Source organism: Sminthopsis crassicaudata, chromosome 4 (assembly GCF_048593235.1).
Source record: "Sminthopsis crassicaudata isolate SCR6 chromosome 4, ASM4859323v1, whole genome shotgun sequence".
Classification (NCBI taxonomy): Eukaryota; Metazoa; Chordata; class Mammalia; order Dasyuromorphia; family Dasyuridae; genus Sminthopsis; species Sminthopsis crassicaudata.
This window is the reverse complement of record NC_133620.1, coordinates 76,997,331-77,023,696: the sequence shown is the minus strand read 5'-3', so window position 1 is coordinate 77,023,696 and position 26,366 is coordinate 76,997,331.

The window sequence follows — 26,366 nt, the reverse complement described above, 5'->3', positions numbered from 1 at the left end:
GATATCCTTATGAGGCAACATTTTCTGAGCCATCTGTGTCCATTTGCTTTCACACTATGTCCCTTATTCAGTAAGTCAAAAAAATATTCCGTAACATAACGCAAAGCCAAAGATTCGGATAATCTCAAACTATGTTTTACAATATCACACTGTAAAATTGTATAATATATCATGACTTCAGTATTGTTAGTATTATTATAATTTTTTAATTTTTTATTATATATATATTTTATAATATTATCCCTTGTATTCATTTTTCCAAATTATCCCCCCCTCCCTCTATTCCCTGCCCCCGATGACAGGCAATCCCATACATTTTACATGTGTTACAATATAGTCTAGGTACAATACATGTGTGTGAATATCATTTTCTTGTTGCACAATAAACATTAGAATCCGAAGGTACATGCAACCTGGGCAGACAGATATTAGTGCTAACAATTTACATTCATTTCCCAGTGTTTCTTCTCTGGGTGTAGCTACCTCTGTCCATCATTGATCAACTGGAAGTGAGTTGGATCTTCTTTATGTGGAAGATTTCCACTTCCATCAGAATACATCCTCATACAGTATTGTTGTTGAAGTGTGCAGTGATCTTCTGGTTCTGCTCATTTCACTCAGCATCAGTTGATTTAAGTCTCTCCAAGCCTCTCTGTATTCCTCCTGCTGGTCATTTCTTACAGAGCAATAATATTCCATAACCTTCATATACCACAATTTACCGAACCATTCTCCAACTGATGGACATCCATTCATCTTCCAGTTTCTAGCTACAACAAAAAGAGCTGCCACAAACATTTTGGCACATATATGTCTCTTTCCGCTCTTTAGTATTTCTTTGGGATATAATCCCAGTAGTAGCGCTGCTGGGTCAAAGGGTATGCACAGTTTGATAACTTTTTGGGCATAATTCCAGATTGCTCTCCAGAATGGCTGGATTTTTTCGCAACTCCACCAGCAATGTATTAGTGTCCCAGTTTCCCGAAATCCCCTCCAACATTCATCATTATTTGTTCCTGTCATCTTAGCCAATCTGACAGGTGTGTAGTGGTATCTCAGAGTGGTCTTAATTTGCATTTCTCTAATCAGTAGTGATTTGGAACACTCTTTCATGTGAGTGGATATAGTTTCAATTTCTTCCTCTGAGAATTGTCTGTTCATAATCTTTGACCATTTATCAATTGGAGAATGGTTCGGTTTCTTATAAATTAGGGTCAGTTCTCTATATATTTTGGAAATGAGACCTTTGTCGGAACCTTTGTTTTTAAAAATATTTTCCCAATTTGTTACTTCCCTTCTAATCTTGTTTGCATTAGTATTATTTGTACAGAAACTTTTTAGTTTGATGTAATCAAAATCTTCTATTTTGTGATCAATAATGATCTCTAGTTCTCCTCTGGTCATAAATTCCTTCCTCCTCCACAAGTCTGAGAGGTAGATTATCCTCTGTTCCTCTAATCTATTTATTATCTCCCTCTTTATGCCTAAATCATGGACCCATTTTGATCTTATCTTGGTATATGGTGTTAAGTGTGGATCCATATCTAATTTCTGCCATACTAATTTCCAGTTTTCCCAACATTTTTTTCCGAATAATGAATTTTTATCCCTAATGTTGGTATCTTTGGGTTTGTCAAAGATTAGGTTGCTGTATCCTTTTTTGTCCTTTGTATCTAATCTGTTCCACTGATCTACTGGTCTATTTCTTATCCAATACCAAATGGTTTTGGTGACTGCTGCTATATAATATAGCTTTAGATCAGGTACACTTAGACCACCTTCCTCTGAGTTTTTTTTTTTTTTTTCATTAGTTCCCTTGCAATTCTCGACCTTTTATTCTTCCATATGAATTTTGTTGTTATTTTTTCTAGGTCATTGAAGTAGTTTCTTGGGAGTCTGATTGGTATAGCACTAAATAAATAGATTAGTTTGGGGAGTATTGTCATCTTTATTATATTCGCTCGGCCTATCCAAGAGCACTGAATGTCTTTCCAATTATTTAAATCTGATTTTATTTTTGTGGCAAGTGTTTTGTAATTTTTCTCATATAATTCCTGACTTTTCTTTGGTAGATGGATTCCCAAATATTTTATACTCTCAACATTTGTTTGGAATGGAATTTCTCTTTGTATCTCTTGCTGTTGCATTTTATTAGTGATATATAAAAATGCCGAGGATTTATGTGGATTTATTTTGTATCCTGCCACTTTGCTGAAATTTTGAATTATTTCTAGTAGCTTTTTAGCAGAGTCTTTGGGATTCTGTAAGTATACCATCATGTCATCTGCAAAAAGTGACAGTTTAATTTCCTCATTTCCTACTCTAATTCCTTGAATCTCTTTCTCGGCTCTTATTGCCGAGGATAGCGTTTCTAGTACTATATTGAATAGTAATGGTGATAGTGGGCAACCTTGTTTCACTCCTGATCTTACTGGGAAAGGTTGCAGTTTATTTCTATTGCATATTATGCTTACTGAAGGTCTTAAATATATGCTCCTGATTATTCTAAGGAATAGTCCATTTATTCCTATACTCTCAAGAGTTTTTAGTAGGAATGGATGTTGGATTTTGTCAAATGCTTTTTCTGCATCTATTGAGATGATCATATGGTTCTTATTAATTTGATTATTAATATGGTCAATTATATTAATAGTTTTCCTAATATTAAACCAGCCCTGCATTCCTGGAATAAATCCTACTTGATCATAGTGTATTATCCTGGAGATGATTTTCTGAAGTCTTTTTGCTAATATCTTATTTAAGATTTTAGTATCAATATTCATTAAGGAGATTGGTCTATAATTTTCTTTCTCAGTTTTCGATCTACCTGGTTTAGGTATCAGTACCATGTCTGTGTCATAAAAGGAGTTTGGTAGGACTCCTTCATCCCCTATTTTTTCAAATAATTTATATAACATTGGGACTAATTGTTCTTTAAATGTTTGGTAGAATTCACATGTGAATCCATCTGGCCCTGGGGATTTTTTCCTGGGGAGTTGATTAATAGCTTGTTCTATTTCTTTTTCTGAAATGGGACTATTTAAGCAATTTATCTCCTCCTCTGTTAATCTAGGGAGCCTATATTTTTGAGGAAGTCATCCATTTCACTTAAATTATCAAATTTATTGGCATAAAGTTGGGCAAAGTAACTCCTTATTATTTCTCTAATTTCCTCTTCATTGGTGGAAAGATCCCCCTTTTCATTTGTAAGACTATCAATTTGATTTTCCTCTTTCTGTTTTTTTGATCAAATTTACCAAAGGTTTATCTATTTTATTGGCTTTTTCATAAAACCAATTCTTGGTTTTATTTATTAATTCAATAGTTTTTTTACTTTCAATATTATTGATTTCTCCTTTTAATTTTTGTATTTCAAGTTTAATTTTTGGTTGGGGGTTTATAATTTGGTCTTTTTCTAGCCTTTTAAGTTGTAAGCCCAATTCGTTAATCTTCTCTTTCTCTATTTTCTTCAGATAAGCCTCTAAAGATATAAAATTTCCCCTTATTACTGCTTTAGCTGCATCCCAAAGATTTTGATATGATGTCTCATCATTGTCATTATCTTGGGTGAAATTGTTAATTGTTTCTTTAATTTGCTCTTTCACCCAGTCATTCTTTAAGATGAGATTATTCAGTTTCCAATTATTTTTTGGTCTATTTACCCCTAACTTTTTACTGAATGTAGCTTTTATTGCATTGTGATCTGAGAAGAAGGCATTTATTATTTCTGCCTTCCTACATTTAATTTTGAGATCTTTATGTCCTAATATATGGTCTATTTTTGTATAGGATCCATGAACTGCTGAGAAGAAAGTATATTCCTTTCTATTGCCATTCAGTTTTCTCCAAAGGTCTATCATACCTAGTTTTTCTAATGTTCTATTTACTTTTTTAATTTCTTTCTTGTTTGTTTTGTGGTTTGATTTGTCTAAATCTGAGAGTGCAAGGTTGAGATCTCCCACTATTATAGTTTTACTGTCTATTTCTTCTTGCAGTTCTCTTAACTTTTCCTTTAGAAAGTTAGATGCTATACCACTTGGTGCATATATGTTTAGTATTGATTTGGCTTCATTATTTATGCTACCTTTTAGCAGGATATAGTTGCCTTCCTTATCTTTTTTAACGAGATCTACTTCTGCTTTTGCTTGTTCTGAGATAAGGATAGCTACCCCTGCTTTTTTGGCTTTACCTGAAGCGTAATAGGCTCTGTTCCAACCTTTTACCTTTACTCTGTATGTATCTCCCTGCTTTAAGTGTGTTTCCTGTAGACAACATATTGTAGGGTTCTGCTTTTTGATCCAATCTGCTATCCGTCTCCGTTTGATGGGATCGTTCATCCCATTTACATTTACAGTTAAAATTACTAATTCTGTATTTCCTGCCATCGTATTATTCCCCAGATTATGCTTTTTTCCCTTGACTCCCCTGATCCCCCTCCCCTATATTTAATTTACAGACCCCCCTTGTGACGCGCAACCCTCCCTCTTTTTTTTTTTTTTTTTTTTAGGATCCCTCCCCCCTCCCGCCAAGTCCCTTCACTTATTCTCCTTTTCCTTTTCCCTTTTCCTCTCCCCCCTTTTAATGAGGTGAGAGAAAATTCTCTAAAAAACAAATATGTTAATTATTTACTCTTTGATCCTCTCCTGATGAGAGTAAGATTCACACAATGATTCTCCCCCTCACTAAGTTCCCTCAGATATGGTGTATTTTCTATGCCTCTTCCTGGGATGTAGTTTCCCTCTTTTTATCATTCCTGCCCCTTTTTCTAAGACAACCTCCTTCCCTTTACTACACCCCCCTTTTTTTCTTTTATATCAGTAAAATCAAATTATCCTTGAGTACTTTTTTATACCCACAACAGAGTTACAGTTCTCAAGGGTTCTGTGTACCTTTTTCTGTTTCTCTTCAGTCTTGTGGATGTAGATCAAATTTTTTGTTTAAGTCTGGTTTTTTTCTTAGAAACATATAGAATTCCTCTGTTTCATTGAATGACCATCTTCTTCCATGGAAAAAGATGATAAACTTAGCTGGGTAGTTCATTCGTGGTTGCAATCCTTGATCTTTTGCCTTAGGGAATATCAGGTTCCAGGCCCTTCTATCTTTTAATGTGGAGGCAGCCAGATCTTGGGTGACCCTTATTGTGGCACCTTGGTATTTAAATTGTTTTTTTCTAGCTGCTTGCAGGATTTTCTCCTTTGTGTGGTAATTCTGCAGCTTAGCCACAATATTCCGTGGTGTTCTTTTTTTAGGGTCTATTTCAGAAGGAGTTCGATGAATTCTTTCCACATCTACTTTCCCTTCTTATTCTATTATCTCTGGACAGTTCTCTTTGATAATTTCCTATAAAATAGAATCTAGGCTCTTTTTTTGGTCATAGTTTTCTGGAAGTCCAATAATCCGCAGATTATCTCTCCTAGATCTATTTTCCAGGTCTATAGATTTTCCCAGTAAGTATTTGACGTTGTTCTCCAGCTTCTCATTTTTTTTGTTTTGTTTGACTGATTCTTGGGTTCTCTGTGAATCATTCATTTCTATTTGTTCCATCCTGACTTTTAAGGAGTTATTTTCTTCTTTCACAGTTTTTAGTTCTTTTTGTAAATGCCCAATTTCATTTTTAAATGAATTATTTTGCTCTATTGAATTTTTTTCCATTTCCCTAATTTTTTTTTTGAGAATTATTTTCTTTTTCCAATTCTGAAATTCTATTTTCTTGAGACTTTTTTATCTTTTCCAATTCAGAAATCCTACTTTCATGTGTTTTTTTAACCTTTTCTAATTCACTAATTTTGTTTCCCTGCATCTCCTGTGAATTCTTCATTTTTTCCAACTCCAATTTCAGGACGTTGTTATTCTCTATCATAGCTTCCCTTTCCTTTCCCCATTTTTCTTCAATCTCCCTTAATTTTTTAAGAGCTTCTTCTAGGAGAGAGTTATGTGATGGGGGGCAGGAATCATTCCCCTTTAGGTTGTTGTCTGCTGACTCTCTGCTGTTAACTTCCTCGGGGTTGGATACCCGCTCTTTCTCTGTGTAGAAGGAATCTATAGTTTTTTTGGCTTTTTTGCTCATACTTAAAAAAATCTTTTGGGGTCTGTCCCTGGGGTAGGAAATTATTTATTTACTTCTTTTTTTTTTTTTTTTTTTTAATTTTTTTTTATTATATATATATATATATATATATATATATATATATATATATATATATATATATATATATATATATATTTTATAATATTATCCCTTGTATTCATTTTTCCAAATTACCCCCCCTCCCTTATTCCCTCCCCCCGACGACAGGCAATACCATACATTTTACATGTGTTACAATATAGTCTAAGTACAATACATGTGTGTGAATATCATTTTCTTGTTGCACAATAAACATTAGAATCCGAAGGTACATGCAACCTGGGCAGACAGATATTAGTGCTAACAATTTACATTCCCCTCCCAGTGTTTCTTCTCTGGGTGTATCTACCTCTGTCCATCATTGATCAACTGGAAGTGATTTGGATCTTCTTTATGTTGAAGATTTCCACTTCCATCAGAATACATCCTCATACAGTATCGTTGTTGAAGTATACAGTGATCTTCTGGTTCTGCTCATTTCACTCAGCATCAGTTGATTTAAGTCTCTCCAACCCTCTCTGTATTCCTCCTGCTGGTCATTTCTTACTGAGCAATAATATTCCATAACTTTCATATACCACAATTTACCCAACCATTCTCCAACTGATGGACATCCATTCATCTTCCAGTTTCTAGCTACAACAAAAAGAGCTGCCACAAACATTTTGGCACATATATGTCTCTTTCCGCTCTTTAGTATTTCTTTGGGATATAATCCCAGTAGTAGCGCTGCTGGGTCAAAGGGTATGCACAGTTTGATAACTTTTTGGTCATAATTCCAGATTGCTCTCCAGAATGGCTGGATTCTTTCACAACTCCACCAGCAATGTATTAGTGTCCCAATTTCCCCACATCCCCTCCAACATTTGTCATTATTTGTTCCTGTCATCTTAGCCAATCTGACAGGTGTGTAGTGGTATCTCAGAGTGGTCTTAATTTGCATTTCTCTGATCAGTAGTGATTTGGAACACTCTTTCATGTGAGTGGATATAGTTTCAATTTCTTCCTCTGAGAATTGTCTGTTCATATCCTTTGACCATTTATCAATTGGAGAATGGTTTGGTTTCTTATAAATTATGGTCAGTTCTCTATATATTTTGGAAATGAGACCTTTGTCAGAACCTTTGTTTTTAAAAATATTTTCCCAATTTGTTACTTCCCTTCTAATCTTGTTTGCATTAGTATTATTTGTACAGAAACTTTTTAGTTTGATGTAATCAAAATCTTCTATTTTGTGATCAATAATGATCTCTAGTTCTCCTCTGGTCATAAATTCCTTCCTCCTCCACAAGTCTGAGAGGTAGATTATCCTCTGTTCCTCTAATCTATTTATTATCTCCCTCTTTATGCCTAAATCATGGACCCATTTTGATCTTATCTTGGTATATGGTGTTAAGTGTGGATCCATATCTAATTTCTGCCATACTAATTTCCAGTTTTCCCAACAGTTTTTTCCGAATAATGAATTTTTATCCCTAATGTTGGAATCTTTGGGTTTGTCAAAGGTTAGATTGCTATAGATGTACCCTTTTTTGTCCTTTGTATCTAATCTGTTCCACTGATCTACCGGTCTATTTCTTAGCCAATACCAAATGGTTTTGGTGACTGCTGCTATATAATATAGCTTTAGATCAGGTACACTTAGACCACCTTCCTCTGAGTTTTTTTTCATTAGTTCCTTTGCAATTCTTGACCTTTTATTCTTCCATATGAATTTTGTTGTTATTTTTTCTAGGTCATTAAAATAGTTTCTTGGGAGTCTGATTGGTATAGCACTAAATAAATAGATTAGTTTGGGGAGTATTGTCATCTTTATTATATTCGCTCGGCCTATCCAAGAGCACTGAATGTCTTTCCAGTTATTTAAATCTGATTTTATTTTTGTGGCAAGTGTTTTGTAATTTTTCTCATATAATTCCTGACTTTTCTTTGGTAGATGGATTCCCAAATATTTTATACTATCAACATTTGTTTGGAATGGAATTTCTCTTTGTATCTCTTGTTGTTGCATTTTGTTAGTGATATATAAAAATGCCGAGGATTTATGTGGATTTATTTTGTATCCTGCCACTTTGCTGAAATTTTGAATTATTTCTAGTAGCTTTTTAGCAGAGTCTTTGGGGTTCTCTAAGTATACCATCATGTCATCTGCAAAAAGTGATAGTTTAATTTCCTCATTTCCTACTCTAATTCCTTGAATCTCTTTCTCGGCTCTTATTGCCGAGGCTAGCGTTTCTAGTACTATATTGAATAGTAATGGTGATAGTGGGCAACCTTGTTTCACTCCTGATCTTACTGGGAAAGGTTGCAGTTTGTTTCTATTGCATATTATGCTTACTGACGGTCTTAAATATATACTCCTGATTATTCTAAGGAATAATCCATTTATTCCTATACTCTCAAGAGTTTTTAGTAGGAATGGATGTTGGATTTTGTCAAATGCTTTTTCTGCATCTATTGAGATGATCATATGGTTCTTATTAATTTGATTATTAATATGGTCAATTATATTAATAGTTTTCCTAATATTAAACCAGCCCTGCATTCCTGGAATAAATCCTACTTGATCATAGTGTATTATCTTGGAGATGATTTTCTGAAGTCTTTTTGCTAATATCTTATTTAAGATTTTAGCATCAATATTCATTAAGGAGATTGGTCTATAATTTTCTTTCTCAGTTTTCGATCTACCAGGTTTAGGTATCAGTACCATGTCTGTGTCATAAAAGGAATTTGGTAGGACTCCTTCATCCCCTATTTTTTCAAATAATTTATATAACATTGGGGCTAATTGTTCTTTAAATGTTTGGTAGAATTCACATGTGAATCCATCTGGCCCTGGGGATTTTTTCCTGGGGAGTTGATTAATAGCTTGTTCTATTTCTTTTTCTGAAATGGGACTATTTAAGCAATTTATCTCCTCCTCTGTTAATCTAGGGAGCCTATATTTTTGGAGGAAGTCATCCATTTCACTTAAGTTATCAAATTTATTGGCATAAAGTTGGGCAAAGTAACTCCTTATTATTTCTCTAATTTCCTCTTCATTGGTGGAAAGATCCCCCTTTTCATTTGTAAGACTATCAATTTGATTTTCCTCTTTCTTTTTTTTGATCAAATTTACCAAAGGTTTATCTATTTTATTGGCTTTTTCATAAAACCAACTCTTGGTTTTATTTATTAATTCAATAGTTTTTTTACTTTCAATTTTATTGATTTCTCCTTTTAATTTTTGTATTTCGAGTTTAATTTTTGGTTGGGGGTTTATAATTTGGTCTTTTTCTAGCCTTTTAAGTTGTAAGCCCAATTCGTTAATCTTCTCTTTCTCAATTTTCTTCAAATAAGCCTCTAAAGATATAAAATTTCCCCTTATTACCGCTTTAGCTGCATCCCAAAGATTTTGATATGATGTCTCATCATTATCATTATCTTGGGTGAAATTGTTAATTGTTTCTATAATTTGCTCTTTCACCCAGTCATTCTTTAAGATGAGATTATTCAGTTTCCAATTACTTTTTGGTCTATTTACCCCTAACTTTTTACTGAATGTAGCTTTTATTGCATTGTGATCTGAGAAGAAGGCATTTATTATTTCTGCCTTCCTACATTTAATTTTGAGATCTTTATGTCCTAGCATATGGTCAATTTTTGTATAGGATCCATGAACTGCTGAGAAGAAAGTATATTCCTTCCTATTGCCATTCAGTTTTCTCCAAAGGTCTATCATACCTAGTTTTTCTAATGTTCTATTTACTTTTTAAATTTCTTTCTTGTTTGTTTTGTGGTTTGATTTGTCTAAATCTGAGAGTGCAAGGTTGAGATCTCCCACTATTATAGTTTTACTGTCTATTTCTTCTTGCAGTTCTCTTAACTTTTCCTTTAGAAAGTTAGATGCTATACCACTTGGTGCATATATGTTTAGTATTGATATGGCTTCATTATTTATGCTACCTTTCAGCAGGATATAGTTTCCTTCCTTATCTTTTTTAACGAGATCTACTTCTGCTTTTGCTTGATCTGAGATAAGGATAGCTACCCCTGCTTTTTTGGCTTTACCTGAAGCATAATAGGCTCTGTTCCAACCTTTTACCTTTACTCTGTATGTATCTCCCTGCTTTAAGTGTGTTTCCTGTAGGCAACATATTGTAGGGTTCTGCTTTTTGATCCAATCTACTATCCGTCTCCGTTTGATGGGATCGTTCATCCCATTTACATTTACAGTTAAAATTACTAATTCTGTATTTCCTGCCATCGTATTATCCCCAGATTATGCTTTTTTCCCTTGACCCCCCTGATCCCCCTCCCCGATATTTAATTTACAGACCCCCCTTGTGACGCGCAACCCTCCCTCTTTTTTTTTTTTTTTTTTTTAGGATCCCTCCCCCCTCCCTCCAAGTCCCTTCACTTATTCCCCTTTTCCTTTTCCCTTTTCCTCTCCCCCCTTTTAATGAGGTGAGAGAAAATTCTCTGAAAAACAAATATGTTAATTATTTACTCTTTGAGCCTCTTCTGATGAGAGTAAGATTCACACAATGATTCTCCCCCTCACTAAGTTCCCTCAGATATGGTGTATTTTCTATGTCTCTTCCTGGGATGTAGTTTCCCTCTTTTTATCACTCCTTCCCCTTTTTCTGAACCGACCTCCTTCCCTTTACTACACCCCCCTTTTTTTCTTTTATATCAGTAAAATCAAATTATCCATGAGTATTTTTTATATACCCACAACAGAGTTACAGTTCTCAAGGGTTCTGTGTACCTTTTTCTGTTTCTCTTCAGTCTTGTGGATGTAGATCAAATTTTTTGTTTGTCTGGTTTTTTTCTTAGAAACATATAGAATTCCTCTGTTTCATTGAATGACCATCTTCTTCCGTGGAAAAAGATGCTAAACTTAGCTGGGTAGTTCATTCTTGGTTGCAGTCCTTGATCTTTTGCCTTACGGAATATCAGGTTCCAGGCCCTTCTATCTTTTAATGTGGAGGCAGCCAGATCTTGGGTGACCCTTATTGTGGCACCTTGGTATTTAAATTGTTTTTTTCTAGCTGCTTGCAGGATTTTCTCCTTTGTGTGGTAATTCTGCAGCTTAGCCACAATATTCCGTGGTGTTCTTTTTTTAGGGTCTATTTCAGAAGGAGTTCGATGAATTCTTTCCACATCTACTTTCCCTTCTTATTCTATTATCTCTGGACAGTTCTCTTTGATAATTTCCTGTAAAATAGAATCTAGGCTCTTTTTTTGGTCATAGTTTTCTGGAAGTCCAATAATCCGCAGATTTTCTCTCCTAGATCTATTTTCCAGGTCTATAGATTTTCCCAGTAAGTATTTGACGTTGTTCTCCAGCTTCTCATTTTTTTTTGTTTTGTTTGACTGATTCTTGGGTTCTCTGTGAATCATTCATTTCTATTTGTTCCATCCTGACTTTTAAGGAGTTATTTTCTTCTTTCACAGTTTTTAGTTCTTTTTGTAAATGCCCAATTTCGTTTTTAAATGAATTATTTTGCTCTATTGAATTTTTTTCCATTTCCCTAATTTTTTTTTTTTTGAGAATTATTTTCTTTTTCCAATTCAGAAATTCTATTTTCTTGAGACTTTTTTATCTTTTCCAATTCAGAAATCCTACTTTCCTGTGTTTTTTTAACCTTTTCTAATTCACTAATTTTGTTTCCCTGCATCTCCTGTGAATTCTTTATTTTTTCCAACTCCAATTTCAGGACGTTGTTATTCTCTATCATAACTTCCCTTTCCTTGCCCCATTTTTCTTCGATCTCCCTCAATTTCTTAAGAGCTTCTTCTAGGAGAGAGTTATGTGATGGGGGGCAGGAATCGTTCCCCTTTAGGTTGTTATCTTCTGAATCTTTGCTGTTAACTTCCTCGGGGTTGGGTACCCGCTCTTTCTCTGTATAGAAGGAATCTATAGTTTTTCTAGCTTTTTTGCTCATACTTAAAAAATGTTTTGGGGTCTGTCCCTGGGGTAGGAAATTATTTACTTCTTTACCAGCTTCCTCCCAGACCGGATGGATGCAGCGGTCCCTGCGCCTGCGCTAAGAGAGAGCTCTGGGAGAGAGTTCCCCACCCCCTCCCTGGAAGCGCCTCAGAGGTGATTAGCACTGCTGTGCTTTGAGGGCGTAGAATAGTGAAGACAGCAAGAAGCTCAGCCTATGTGTCCGGGTGGGGAGTGGATGTCTGCAGCAGGTGACGTGAGAAGCCCCTGCTCTCAAACTGGAAGTGTCTGCCAGAAACCGCGGTCCCTAGTTCAAAGGTTCCGCTTCTCTGGGACTTCCTGGAGCTGAGTTCCACTCCCTCCAGCTAAGCTAGGCCGTGTGTGTTGCCTTGGGCCGTATCCACCCACTTGTCAGTCTCTTAACTATTCTCAGGAGGTAGCTGAGGCCACACCCCCTGGTGCCGAGTCTGCCGAGTCACCCCCAGGGTGGGGGAGGGCGGAAATCTAATCTGAGTTTTAAAATATTTTGGCTTTCTCTTCTGAACTGCTAAATAATTAGCAGAGAAGAGCTAACAGCCTGTGCCAGATTCCTTTACCTCAGTGGCTTCTCTGATCCCAGAGCCCCTCCCAGCGCAATGGGCGCAGTGTGCCCCTACCCCACCGTCTGTGCTGGTCTTTCTTATTCCTCCCCTGAGAACTGACCTTTCCTGTTGAAACTCCAGATTCTCTTCAGCTGGTAAGTCGTGCTTCCAGTCCTTGTGGTATCTATCAGTCCTGAGCTAATTTTGAGACTTAATTTATCTAATTGGTTGTGAGGGAGTGAGGACGTTCACTGAGTAGTGTGTTTCTTCTCCGCCATCTTGGCTCCGCCCCCCTATTTACTTCTTTACCAGCTTCCTCCCAGACCGGATGGATGCAGTGGCTCCTGCGCCTGAGCTAAGATAGAGCTCTGGGAGAGAGTTCCCCACCCCCTCCCTGGAAGTGCCTCAGAGGTGATTAGCACTGCTGTGCTTTGAGGGCGTAGAATAGTAAAGACAGCACAAAGCCCAGCCTATGTGTCCGGGTGGGGCATGGATGTCTGCAGCAGGTGACGTGAAAAGCCCCTGTGCTCGAACTGGAAGTGTCTGCCAGAAACCGAGGTCCCTAGTTCAAAGGTTCTGCTTCTCTGGGACTTCCTGGAGCTGAGTTCCACTCCCTCCAGCTAAACTAGGCAGTGTGTGTTGCCTTGGGCCATATCCACCCACTTGTCAATCTCTCAACTATTCTCAGGTGGTAGCTGAGGTCACGCCCACCGTGCTGAGATCTGCTGAGTCACCCCCAGGATCTGGGGAAAATCTAATCTGAGTTTTAAAATATTTTGGCTTTCTCTTCTGAACTGCTAAATAATTAGCAGAGAAGAGCTAACAGCCTGTGCCATATTCCTTTACCTCAGTGGCTTCTCTGATCCCAGAGCCCTTCCCAGTGCAATGGGCGCAGTGTGCTACTACCCCACCGTCTGTGCTGGTCTCTCTTCTTCCTCCCCTGAGAACTGACCTTCTCTGTTGAAACTCCAGATTCTCTTCAGCTGGTAAGTTGTGCTTCCAGTCCTTGTGGTATCTATCAGTCCTGAGCTAATTCTGAGACTTAATTTATCTAATTGGTTGCGAGGAAGTGAGGACGTTCACTGAGTCGTGTGTTTCTTCTCCGCCATCTTGGCTCCGCCTGTTAGTATTATTTTTTGACATGGATTTTTGATATGTGGGGAGGTATCTAATATAATTAAATATCAAAGAGGAAACTCCCTCTATTATGACAAAATGACAGCCACATTGAAACCTAAAATGTTATAATCCTGCTTGGAGTACTCAATGGTTAAGTAAACTAGCTAGAATCATAAAGCCAATATAATTCTTTTTTAAAAAACATTTTAAGAGGGGCGAAGCCAAGATGGTGGAGAGCACATATGTGTATGTCTAAGCTCTGTCTTATCCTCTGACTACATTTTTTACAGAACAGCCTTGGGATTAGTGCTTGATTGTCAACACCCACAAATATTGGGAGTACTGTGCATATGCTTTGATCCAACAGTGTTACTCCTGGGCTTATATCCCAAAGAGATATTAAAGAAAGGAAAGGGACCTGTATATGCAAAAATGTTTGTGGTAGCCCTTTTTGTAGCAACTAGAAACTGAAAATTGAATGGACACCCATAAATTGGAGAATGGATGAATAAATTATGTTATATGAATGTTATGAAATAGTAATTGTCTTGTAAGAAATGACCAGCAGGATGAATACAGAGAGGCTTGGAGAGACTTACATGAACTGATGCTGACTGAAATGAGCAGAACCAGGAGATCAAATCTTATGGATGTCTGGCTATCTTCAGCAATGAGAGAATCCAATTCAGTTTCAGTTGATCAGTGTTGAACAGAATCAATCTACACCCAACGAAAGAACACTGGGAAACGAGTGTGGGCTGCTTGCATTTTTATTTTTCTTCCCAGGTTATTTTTACCTTTCTAAATGTGATTTTTCTTCTGTAACAAGAGAACTATATAAATATGTACACATATATTGAATTTAAGATATACTTTAACATGTTTAATAGGTATGAAACTCCCTGCCATCTAGGGGAGGGAATGGAGGGAAGGAAGGGAAAAGTTGGGGTAGAAGTGTTTGCAAGAGTCAATGTTGAAAAATCACCCATGTATATGTTCTGTCAATAAAAATCTATAATGATAATAAAAGACACTTCAAAATTTAAAAAAATCTTTTTTTTTGTTATACATTTGTATTAACTTTTTAAAAACCACATTTCTTCATGAATTATATTGATATAGAAAAATCAGAACAAAAGAGAAAAATCACAGGAAAGAAAAAAAAAAAGAAACAGGAAAAAGAAATGAACATAACATGTGTTGACTCTCTTTCAATCTCCATCATTCTCCTTCTGGATGGAGATGATCTTTTTTTTTTTTTAATCCAAAATGTATTTGTATTGTGTTTAGTCACTGAATTACTGATAAGAACTAAATCTTTCTTAATTGATCATCATACAATCTTGCTATTACTGTAAACAATGTATTTTTATTTCTACTTGTTTCACTCAGTATCAACTCAAGAAAATCCACAACTTTCTAAAATCAACTTGTTCATCAATGTTATAAAATAATAATATTCTTCTATTACTTTCATTACCACAACTTGTTTAGCCACCATTCCTCAATTAATGGGCACCTATTCATTTTCCAATTCTTTGTTACTAAAGAAAGAGTTACTACAAACATTTTTTTTTTCACATTGGGGGCTTTTTTCCCCTCCTTTATGATTTTCTTGGGATACAAAACCAGTAGTGCCACTGCTAAGTCAAAGGCTATCAATACTTTTATAGTTATTTGGGTAATGTTCCAAATTGCTCTGCAGAATGGTTGATCCATTCAGAGGTTCACCAACAATGCATTAATGTCTCAGTTTTCCCAATCCCTTCCAACATTCATCATTTTCTTTTCCTGTCATCTTAGCCAATCTGAAAGGTGTGAGGTGGTACATCAGAGTTATTTACTTTGCATTTTTCTATTCAACAGTGATTTAGAACAATACATGACTACAAATGGCTTTAATTTTGTCATCTGGAAATTGTCTGTTTTTATCCTTTGACCACATCAATTGGGGAATGATTTGTATTATTAATTTTATATGGTTCTTTATGTAATTCAGAAATAAGATCTTTATCAGAAACACTGATTATAAAGATTTTTCTAGCTTTGTATTTCACTTTTATTATTGCTTCTGTTGGTTTTGTTTGTGAATTTAAAAAAATAATTTAATCAAAGTTGTCCATTTTTCATTTCATCCCATTCTCTAGGTCTTATTTGGTCATATTTTTCTCCGTTGTCCAAAGATCTGATAGGTAAATTCTCTCTTGTTCTCCTAATTTACTTGTGGTATTACCTTTTATTCTCAAATAATGTACCTAGTTTTACCTGTATTGGCATAGTATGTGAGATATAAATCTATACCAAGTTTTTCACATATTGTTTTCCAGTTGTTCCAACAATTTTTGTGAAATAGTGAGTTCTTATCCCAGAAACTGGCATTTGAGAGTTTTATAAAATACTTTAGCACCATAGTCATCAATTACTGTGTCATATATGTCTAACTTTTGCTACTGGTTCACCATTAAGTTTCTGAGCCTGTACCAAATGCTTTTGATGACTGCTACTTTGTAATATAGTTTTAGATCTGGTACTGCTAGGCCACCATCATTTGTATTATTTTTTCATTAATTCTCTTTATATTGTTCACCTTTTCTTCTTCCACAAGAGTTTTGTTATTTTTTCTAGTTCTACAAAATAATTTTTGGCCTTTCGATTGGTATGACACTGAATAAATTGATCAAGTTAGGTAAAATTGTCATTTTTATTATGTTAACTCAATCTCTCCATGAGCACTTGATAATTTTCAAATTGTTTAGATTGCATAGTCTTTTGTAACTGAGTTCATATAGTTCCTGGGTTGGTCTTAGCAGGTAGATTCTCAAATAATTTACTTGTCTACAGTTATTTTAAATGGAATTTTTATTTCTACTTCTTTCACACAGCCAGTATATTTCATATTTCATCCTTATTCATTGCTAAAAAAAAGTGCATAGAACAACAATTTTCCTACCCAGATCATGTCTACACTGAATAAAGCTAGTAAAAAATAATGAATATAAAATAAGAAAACACATATAAATTTATTTATAAATCTAAAATATTATTATATAAATCTCAATAATATAATACAATTGAATTCACAAATACATTAATTTCACTATGAAATTTGGAGCTTATATAACAAATGTAAAAGGCAAATATTTTCAAATAACATCACTTTTACTAGTCTAAGTTAAATTCACTGTCTTACTGATCCTTTATTTTAGGCCAAATCTAAAAGATGAGGTTAAATAGGCTAACAAATCAGCCTTTTTTAGAACTGAGTGACTAGCAAAACTATACAAGCATAAAATGTGTCCATTGTGGAATCAGTAGTACTTCATTCACAAATTTGATTGTAGTCAAATATCCTTTAATCTTAACTATCTGACACACCACAAAAAAGCAGGATTTAAAAAAAAAAAAGACCTCTGAGCAGATGTATACACAATACAAATGTTCACATTTCACACACAATGCACATGTGCAAGCAAGCACATGATAATTTATAAAGCTCATGAATTTTATTCCAAAGTAGCACACTTCTTAGAATTATACTTTTGGCATAGAATTGAAATGGTTATTAGAGGCTTTCTAAATGAATACAATCATTTGATAGATATTGAAATTGATACCTAAGGAATTCAATGAGTTATTAAATATCACAAAAAGTAATGTTCTAGAGGGAGGATTAAGTCTACATTCTTTGATTTCAGAGTCTTTATTTTTTACAATATGCATAGCTTCTTACACTCTATTAATTAAAATTGATTATAAAAGAGAGGATGTCTATCATAGTAGATTAAAGAGTGGCCTAAGTAGGAAGTTATAATCCTCAACTCAAGTCTTAATTGATTCATGCATGCTTTGTAGCTATGAAAAAGTCATCTAATCTTTAGTTTCCCTGCAAACTCTTTAGGGCAATAAATGAAATATCAGTTGCTGACTGGAGCCAGTGGAGGGAGTTGCCAATACAGGAGCTGTTCCCACAATCATGTGTCTTCACCTTCAAAATAAATGAAAATAAAGTAACACTTACTTAACAAATGAGATTATAAGTAGCAGTGGTCAGAGAACACAATTGAGAGATGCACATAAAATATCGAAACAAGAAAATTACAGATAGACTCAATGAATAAAGATATGTGGGACAATTTAGTGAAAAGGTTAACTAATTCTAAAAATCTCAGTGGTCCTGAGGGGCAACTATTTAATGTAGCACATATAGTAATTTATTATTATATGTTATCAAGAAAAGCTTCAATTGTTTTTTCAATAAAATACAGAAGCATAAAGGATTAATATCAATTGTCAAATGATATAACAGAATAGTACACAAATTAAAACAAACTATTAAAATCCCATGAATATGTGCTCTAAATCAGAGCTTCTTATACTTTTTTTTTAATAGCAGCAACTTTATACCCAAGACATATTTAAGTGATCCTGGGTAGATAAGTAAAATAGATATTAAATTAAACATTTATTGTTAATGAATTTTAATTTTGTAATCCCCACATTCAGTTACAAAATTCCCTATATATTGTGAAACAACAATTTAAGAAGTTTTGCTTTCAATCACCAAAAATTGGAGAAATGAAAATCAAACAAAATGCAAAATTTTGATTCTAAAAGGTAATAAAAGATAGAAGACCATTGTTGGAGGTATTATGGAAAAAGGCATACATTAAATTCTTTTTTGGAGTTGTAAATTGTCGCACTCCTTTTGTAAAACAATTTGATATGTTCCAAGAAAAGTTAAAACATTTTTATGCGTTTTGATTTTGAGATTTCCACACTGTAGCCATTTACTCCTAGAGATCAAAGGCAAAAAAAAAAAAAAAAAGTAGTCTCTTATTGACCAAACTTCAAATCTATTCTCTTTGTAATGGTAGAGAATTTAGTAGAGAACTGGTGGGGGGGAAGTGGATTGTTTCAATAGGAAATGGTTGCACAAATTATTGTATATTAATATATAGTCGAATACTATTGCTTCATAAAAGAGGAATATAAAGGTATTGAGAAATTTAGGAAAACTTGTATGTTGTGATAATCAAATAAGCAAAATCAGTAAAATATATTACAAGGTACAAAACAGTGTAAATTAAATTGTACTAAATCAAACAAAATACTGCATTCTTCCAATGATCAATATTGACTGGAGTGAATAGATCAGAAACTACTATAATGTTCATTTTTGGAAGATCCTAAGGGTATAAAATATTCTAGACACTAATTGATTCACCTGTCTTTTTTTTTTTTTTGGTCACAATTGAATGCTTAGTTTGAAATGGGAGAATTAATAATCATTATTTTGATGTAAAAATGAGATTGCATAACAGTAAGCAATTTTTTAAAATTTGTTTTTATTTACCAAATATATGCACGAGTAATTTTACAACATTGACAATTGCCATACCCTTTTTTTCTAATTTTTCCCCTTCTTCCCCCCCCCCCAGATGGCAGGTTAACCAATACATGTTAAATATGTTAAAGAAAATGTTAAATACAATATATGTATACATGTCCAAACAGTTGTTTTGCTGTACAAAAAGAATCAGACTTTGAAATGGGTGTACAATTAGCTTGTGAAGGAAATCAAAAATTCAGGCAGACAAAAACAGACAGACTGGGAATTCCGTGTAGTGGTTAATAGTCATCTCCCAGAGTTCTTTCGCTGAGTGTAACTGGTTCAGTTAATTACTGCTCTATTGGAACTGATTTGGTTCATCTCATTGCTGAAGAGGGCCACGTCCATCAGAATTGATAATCATTGATCATTATATAGTATTGTTGTTGAAATATACAATGATCTCCTGGTCCTTCAGCAATTTTTTTTTCTTTAAGTCTCATCAGTGTGGAACATTTGATTTTATCTGATAATATGAAATTTAGAGATAAGCCTAGAACTATGCATCTCTTACCTCTGGGAATTTGCAGTGAGAAACTTCCTCTATGAAATCCAGTGAAAGAATTCCTCTGTAACTTATTATCTTAGATGTCTAGCATACTGCAAAACTAATTTAATATTTGCCAGGCAATGATAAGGAAGTCACCTGAATTCAGGAAGTTACAGTTTCAAGGACAGCACACTCTTCACTATGATAATTGTCTCATTAACCTCATTAATTGGTTAATTTAGAAATAACCTTATAGTGTTGAAACACCAGGCACTCACTGGACAGAGCACTTGACTTGGAATCATGAATATTTGAGTCCAAATACAACTTCAAATTCTTCCTAGCAGTGGGCTCCTTGGTAAATCATTTAAACTCAGCCTCAATTTCTTCCTCTGTAAAATAAGAATTTTAATAGCACTTATTTCCCATGGATGCTGTGAAGATAGAATGAGACAAGATATACAAAGTATTTTGCAAACAATAAAATGCTATTAAATCATCATCATGATCATCATCAATCATTATCATCATCATTTCATGTAATAGCAGATGCTAATCTAAAGATAACAGTTTTTGATGATTGTCTTATTGTGAGTTCTCCTAGATCCTCTGAGTTTCACTGTATTTAAACTCACTAATAGGATAAATTTTATCCATTTTTACACAAGATAATCAGTTTTATATCTCTGTTGATTCTTGGAATTCTCTCTGTTTAATAATGAAAACACTAAAAACTGTGGGACTACTGGGGCAAGTATGAAGATGGTTCTGTAAAGTGAAAAAAAATAAAGAAAGGAAGTGAAACCACTGAAAAAGCAAATATATTGCTTCATAATTTCATTCAGGGCTTATCTTTCTCATAAATTGGATTTCTTTTGAATGATAGTCCCCTTGAAGACACTACCAAAAAAACAAGAGGAGAACCTCTCTCTCTCTCTCTCTCTCTCTCTCTCTCTCTCTCTGTCTCTCTCTCTCTCTCTCTCTCTCTCTCTCTCTCTCTCTCTCTCTCTCTCACACACACACACACACACACACACACACACACATCTATATATCTACCTATCTCTATCTCTATATTCCTCTATCTATATATCTATCTTTATCTCTATCTATGTCCCATGTCACAAAACCCTAATAGTAACAGACCTTTCTGCAGAGACTTTGAGAATTAGTATAGTCTGTTTATTTTAAATAGGTCTTTTAGAAAGAAGAATTGTGAAATGAGAAAGACTAGTGCCTTCTAGCAGTGCTAGATCGATGCTGTTTCCTTTTTGTCACCAAACAGGACATTTAATAGAGGTTTTTGCTAACTTTTTTGAAATACTATTTATGCTTACTGATCCTGTGAAGTCACCTCTGGGAGGTAACAGCTGGTAAAGAGTCAAACAATGTAGATTAAAGCCTAAATTTGCCTTCCAGGAAACAGTCATTGTTGCATTTTGTTTGTGATGCCATCTTAATTGGCCTCTTGCAGCTACCCCACAATCTCCTGCTAAATTATCACAAGCAAATTGAAATGGAAGATTAAGACTATTATTCAGGGGGGATCTTGTATTTTTTTCATAGTCACCCCACTTTTTGCCTGTATGATCTGGATAATTTTTTGAAATTTGAATTAGTTTTCCTGTGGAGAAACAGTATGTGTCTATACAACTCAAAATCCTTTATCAAAAATTGTTGAACTGAGATTTTTGGGCATTTGAATGACTGAATAGAACAAACTGTACTTTGGAGAAGTTCACTCTTAAAGCTAAAGCTGGTTAAGATAATAGGAAATCAAAATCCTTATAAACATGGTAGATTCAACAGATAAAAGGCTCACAATTTTTTTTCCAAATGATCCTGAAAAACAAAGATCACAGTAGGAAATGTTAGATACACCTAGAAAATTCTATGTGAACTCAGAGGAATAAAAATGAAGCTGAAATTAGAAAACTTAGGTTGAAATGCCAAACTCATAAAATGTTTACATGATATAGACTGAGTTGCTTAATCTTTTCTCATTAAAAAAAATGTCTGAAAGAAATACTCTCTAGCAACAAGCTATACTTGAGGTGGATTAAAGATTTCAGGTCATTGTGATAAACATATTATCCTTACTTCCCCTTTCTTTCTTTTGTTCTCTATCTCTTGCTCCTATGCTACCTAATCTCCATCATGTTCTTCTTGCCTCCTTGATTCCGTCTCTCTCTCCCTCTCTCCTTTCCTCCTTTCAATCACTTCCTTCCTTCCTTCCTTCCTTCCTTCCTTCCTTCCTTCCTTCTTTCTATCCTTCCTAATTTAATTCTTTCTTTTAGTATATATTTCATATTTAAAAAGCCATTTCCCCTTTAATCCAGAGAAGCATGAAACTCTGGCTAGAAGATGAAAAACACCATGAATTTTATGCAACCGTGTCTCTGATTTTCTACATGTTATGAATAGTTAAATCTAGATAAATAATAATTTTCCCCAGAATAATTGGCTTTATCATTTGCCCACTAGCTATAAACTATACTTTTAATTTACTCTATTCCTTCTTCACTTTTTTGATGTAAATGTTCAATAGGGGTTTAATTCCTTCTCCCAAGATTCCCCTTTTATCAGGTTTCTAATTACCTAGCCTAATTGCTCTGAACCTGTATGAGCTTGTGAGATTTTTTCAAATGGTTTTCTTTAATTATGATTCTTTAGTGAAGAAAATACTGCTAAAACTTATTACTAAAAAGTCTCTAAAGAGTTTCACTGAATGGATATATTGAACAGGCAAAAAAGAGTCATACCTCAGTGAAATATTCAAAGAAAATAAATAGTATATAGAAAATACATAATTTAATATATATATATATGTATACATATATATATATATATATATATATATATATATATATAGTTGATATTACACTAGGATTATAACAGAATGGGAGTGGATCTGTCTATTTCATGGTAGAAAGGAATAGGCCAAAAGATTCATATTACAACTATGAAGACACTAATCTGTAACTTTGGGGTTTTAATTCATTGAACTTTTAATATGTAGTACTGTTTATTATTATTTTTGTGTCTTTTTCACATTAGGTAAATGTTATAATGTTAAAATCCCTGAACATTTAAAATGGACAGTTTCCATCCATTTTCTAGATTTGGAATTTTGTGACCTTGTAGTTGAGAAAAGTTCCTTCATACAAATATTCTAGCTTCCTGCAAAGAGTATTGACACTAGCATTGATATTAGCATTGTGATATCCACATATATGGCTAAAATTATGATATCCCCAAACTTGTCAGAATCCTAATAATTATAATAGAAATATAGGTGCCAAGCAGAAAGATCCAAAGTCTTAATGCTAGCCCTAGAATTGGCTTTTAGATGCTTTGATCAAAACACCAAGTATACTTTTTCTCATTCAAGTACAAGCTACTTCTTTATGCTCTCTTTTTGATATTCTTCCTTTATTCTTATGACTTTAACTTCTTGGGATATTATGAAAATAGAAATATATTGCTTGACCAGGAAATACAAATCTTAGTTAATGGTATTTCATTTTTTACATCTTTAATTTGAGATTATTAGTAATGATTGTGTACTTTCTTTTAAGATATTTTCTATTCCTTTAAATACTGATGGATCAATACCTATGTTACAGACTAATTGCATTCAAAGATTTTGTCATAGGAATTGTGATGCAAAAGGCCTGCTTGGATCTGCGGCATACCCACTTCTGTAGGAGTGAAAAAAAAAAAAAAAAAACTAAGAACATCTAAGTATGGAAAGGTCTGTAGGAAGATCAGGACTGAGGGACTGGGAATATAATAAGAACAAACACAACTACAGAGTTAGTGAAAATAACTCAGGGTACCTGAGTGTAATTATAACCAACATGACTGAAATCAGAAATTCTATCTACTTAATAGAAAAGTGCTAATATAAGTTAAGTCCTTTTAGATATATGGGAACTTATGATGGCAAATACAGATCATAAGGGTCAAATAAGAATTTCCAAAAAGCATCCCAATAATGAAGGATATAAGTGAATTATATTTCATTGTGATTTGATATTTTGCATATCTTTCAAATTTATTTGGGGGAATATTAAGTTATGGTGTCATGAATATTGGAATAGAATTCAGCAGATCTTCAATCTTATGTTAATTTTACTACTTAAATAGAATGAATGCTAGCTGAAGATTTGGGAAGAAAAACAGCATGAAAAATATTTTTTCTACTCTGGTGATAAATGCTAGTCACATCCAATCTTTGCATACTTATTCAATGGCAGAATTAGGACTAAGATCCAGATTTTCTGATTCTTTCAGTGAGTAGCTGTCAGACTTTGGTTAACATAGCAACATTTATGTTCCTGTATAGCCAGGACACTTTAACATCCGATCCCTTGAATTAATGTTCCAGCCCACCAAGACAAATTGTATTCTTGACAAAAATAATGTGATTCCCAATATCTATATCCTGTTCTACAAAATTGTGATAACAGAATAAAGTACACACATGTAGATAAATACATATATATATATATATATATATATATATATGTATGTATGTATAGTCATGAGAAACAGTTTTGAAAAAGAACCTGAAATCTTCAAAATAAAAAGGAAATACTTGATGAATATTATAAAATAATGCATCTAAAACCAGAAGGCTCTTTATATTTTTAAAAATCAAGTTCAACCCTTTCATTTCACTGATCAGGAAACTGAGTCTGAGAGAAGTTAAGTAATATACACAGAATCCCACAGGTAAGAAGTTTTGAAAGTAGGATTGAAACACAATTTTTCCTGATTCTAAAGTGATCACTATTCATTGAATCTTGTTTTGTTAGTTTGTTTTGAGAGGCAATTGGAGTTAAGTGATTTGCCAGGGTCAAGTAATTAAAGGTTAGTTAGTGTCTGGGGTCAGATTTGAACTTTGGCTCTCCTGACTTCAGGTACTGAGCTCTGTGCCATCTAGCTGCCCCATCTGTATGTTATTTTAATTAGACAGACTCATCTGGAGATTTGAGAGGAAATGTAGGAAGAAAGTTCTATAGAATCTTGGCAATATCATTTTTGAAAAAATCTAAACAGAAGTCTTCTCAGCTAACCTCCTAATTTGTCTGGGTTTCAGTCTCTTCATATCCTCCTCTCTTCATCAAATGTGGAGCTTGGATTGCACCCTAAAGTTCTTTCCACCAACTCTCATGATTCTATGAATCCATACCATTAGACTCTAGCTCCTGAACATCAAACACTTTCTTTTTCTTTGTATACCCATTACTTATTCCAGTTTCTGTCAAATAGTATGTCCTTAATAAATATTTACTGACTTAGCAGACTTCTCAATAAATTATTTAAATATGATTTATGAATTTTCTCACTTCTCAAAACTTTCTGATTTTTCTCAATGGCTAGTGTCAAATATAAACAAATAATAAATTCAACCATAATCTAAATGGAAAATTCAAACCTCTCTTTTTTTTTGTCACAATTTTTCTCTGCACTTTTCTGTGTGGCTGTCAATGACTGCTTTGTAGGTTAATCACAGAACTCCACACTGGTCCTAAAGTTGGGTATGCTTTTAATGGACTCACTGAGTTTTTGTGAGTGAGCAGGTCTCTTTAGGGGGTCTGAACACGAGACTTTTGTTATCATAGTTCCCCCAAATCAATTCAAGCAATACCAGCTGAGAGCCTGAAAAGATTCAGCCCAGTTTCCTTTCCTGACTTTTGACATTTCAAAAAGGAAGCTGAAAAGATGTTACAAAACCTTCCTGTGTTTCCTGTTCCATTTCTATAGGACTCTGCATCACTGCAATATGATATAAACAATATTGGAATCACCAAGTGTTGTTTAAAATCTGCCTTAGACAATTTTTAGTTAGGGGACCCTGAACAAATCACGTACTTTGTCTCAAACTCAGTTTTCTCATCAGTAAAATGATTTTTTTTAAAATCTGTCATTTTATGATATTTACCAACTATTTCCCTTTTCTTTTGAAGCTATCAGATACTTTTCCAAAATTGTTTCTCATAACCAAATCTGTTCAAATAAATACATATTTAATCTAGGTGTACTTAGCACTATTATTTCAGTGTGATAGAAAAGAACATGAATAACAGGAACCACATAATTTTTGGCAGGGATACAAGTAGGTTAGCTGGGTTGGGGAATTATTAATTTAAATCGCCAGATGTTAGAGAATTCTCATCACATTTGAACATATTGTATAAAATAAAATGAGGAAAAATAAGTTATAGAAATATAGAATATAGATATAGAATATAATATAGAAAAAACATAAACTTCTAATAAGAAAGAATAAGCACAAGGATTGGACCATTAAATACATTAACTACCAGGTGAGGAACTTCCCTCTACCAATGCAAGTTGCCATATTTTCTGAAAGTATATGGTATTAGAATTACCTAGAATATTTAAAAATTTGAATGACTTGACTAGAGTCATAAGGTCATAGGCGTTAGAGGAAAAGCTAGATCACAGGTTCTTATAACTTCAATGACAATTCTCTATTATATAGCACAACTCCTCTCAGCAAGTGTACTTACTTAAAATAGGAAACTAACAGATGGCAAGTTTTTTCCACTGCCAATTTCCACCCCAAAGCTTTCAAACACTAGGGCTCTTTGTATCTCATGGTATTTCCTTACCTCAAGTGAATGATTCAAAATCACTAATTAACATTTCTGATTATTTAAATATCTATGCATATAGATTATACTATATATACA